Source organism: Pleurodeles waltl, chromosome 10 (assembly GCF_031143425.1).
Source record: "Pleurodeles waltl isolate 20211129_DDA chromosome 10, aPleWal1.hap1.20221129, whole genome shotgun sequence".
Classification (NCBI taxonomy): domain Eukaryota; kingdom Metazoa; phylum Chordata; class Amphibia; order Caudata; family Salamandridae; genus Pleurodeles; species Pleurodeles waltl.
In genome coordinates, this window is record NC_090449.1 from 54,875,975 (window position 1) to 54,878,352 (window position 2,378).

Genomic DNA, 2,378 nt, shown 5'->3' on the forward strand with positions numbered 1-2,378 from the left:
AATTCTGTTAGTAAGAATCAGCTGGATTATGTTCCTGGGCTGAAACATGTTGCTTTACATTTCACGTCCAGATTGCTGGTGTCGATGGAAGAGCTGGTTGGGTTATTGCAGTGGAGACATGTATGTATCGTTAGTCAAGTGGGTGGGGCTCTAAATGACACATCATGTGAGCAGGGGTGGCTTCTCTGCTATGGCGGATGACTACATTTATTATCGCTTTCTTGTAAAAGGGGCGGGGCTATGTGGCTGTGATGAGCATGAAGGGGGAGTGCTTCAGTGTGCATGCCTGTTTGACCAGCCGCCTTGGGCCGGCCAAACACATATGCGCACTGGGCTCTCTCCAACACAGCAATGCAGGCATTGCACCGCTGGGTAGGAGACAGAAGGTAGATAGTTTCACTCTGCCTCGGAGGGCCCTGCCAGCAGCATCAAAGCAGCATTTAGGTTTGGATGCAGGGCAGGCTGGGAGCCTTTTCCTGCAGTTGAGGACTGAGGAGCAGAATGGTGCAGAGCGGCACAGCAATAAAGGTACTTAAAAAAAAAAAAACTATTATATTTTCTTTTTTTTTTTGCTCTCCCAGGCACATGCACCTTTTCCCTCCCATGAGCCACCACTGCATGTGAGGAAGAGTGGAGAAGATCTTTGGAAAATGACAAAAATATGGAGCAGGTCAAAAAACATATTGCAAAGGGTTGGCCTGCTACTGCAAATTTGGAGCACGCTATAGTACCATTTGGGCATGTGGTAGAGGAGCTGACACTATTTTAGCACATTGGAGAGATGTTGACATCATTTAGACATGTGGTAAGGAGTTAACATTTACTTTTGATAACCAAAGAATGCAAAAAGAATGATTGAAAACCCACAAATGAGGGCCACTTTAGAAAATGTGCAATGAAATAGTGTGTGAAGGTGGCCTGGGGTGCATAAAGCAGTTGAGTGTTTTGGAAGGCACCATAATATGTGGTACACTCATCCACAAGACACAAGTTTCAATCCTGTCTAATGTTTCAGCTATAATGACACCAACGAGCAAAGTAGCACTTAATGGGGTAACGTGAATATTTGACTTTTGAAGCCTACAGTCTTTGGGTTATGTAAGGGCAACTGTATTGCACATCTGAGAATGCTTACTTTCCTGTAGAGAGAGGACGGACGCTAAAAAATGTGTCTGGACAACTCCCTTAGTGCAATGACTAACGATTCAGTACGATTTATGTTCTTTTTTTGTGGCACAACTGATCAACTACATCTTCCAATTAGTTTATACAATGCTTCATGTAAATGCTTTTCTGTTACCACCCTATTAATAATAATTAAAATATTCTGTGCCACTGTCTTGCATTTCCAGTTTTCTTTTACTGTTGTGTGTTTTTAAATCCGTGGAATAAACAAGAACATGCTCAGGAGCCAATGAGGTTCCAGCCAAATCTAAAATTGTCTTGAAGGAATGGTTGAGAGGACAATAGTATTTGAAACAATTCGAAGGCATTTGACCCACCTATAAAGGAAGAATGAATGGCTAAGAGGGAAATGGTAATCAAATCAAAAGGACTACTTTTACTGTGTGGTGGCTTGTGCGGTCTCCTCGCTTGCACACTGAGCTGTTGCAAGTCTTCAGTTGTGTGGCTCACTTGCTTGCACACTGAGCTGTTGCAAGTCTTCAGTTGTGCCGCGCTCTTGCTTGCACACTAAGCTGTTGCAAGTCTTCAGCTGTGCCGCGCTCTTGCTTGCACACTGAGCTGTTGCAATGTTTCAGTTGTGCCGCGCTCTTGCTTGCACACTGAGCTGTTGCAAGTCTTCAGTTGTGTGGTGCACTTGCTTGCACACTGAGCTGTTGTAAGTCTTCAGTGGTGCTGCGCTGTTGCTTGCACACTGAGCTGTTGCAAGCCTTCAGTTGTGTGGTGCACTACGTTCCACACTGAGCTGTTGTAAGTCTTCTGTTATGCAGTGCTCTTGCTGGCACAGTGAGTTGTTGCAAATCGTAAGATGTGCAGTGCACTTGCTTGCACAGTGAGCTGCTGCAAGTCTTCAGTTGTGTGGTTCACTTGCTTGCACACTGAGCTGTTGCAAGTCTTCAGTTGTGCTGCGCTCTTGCTTGCATAATGAGCTGTTGCAAGTCTTCTGTTCTGCTGTACCCTCGCTCCCACAGTGAACTGTTCCAAGTCATCAGTTTTGTGGTGTGGACATTTGCATAGTGAGTTGTTACAAATCTTCCATGCTCAAATTCCCTTCATGGGCACACACAGAGGAAACATGAGCCCCTCTGTATGTCTGACTGGCAGAAGCATCATACAAGGGTCTCTTCCTAGCACTAGCCATAGTTTCACAATGTCATGACCACTTTTTTGAGAAAACCATCTAAAAACAGAAAACA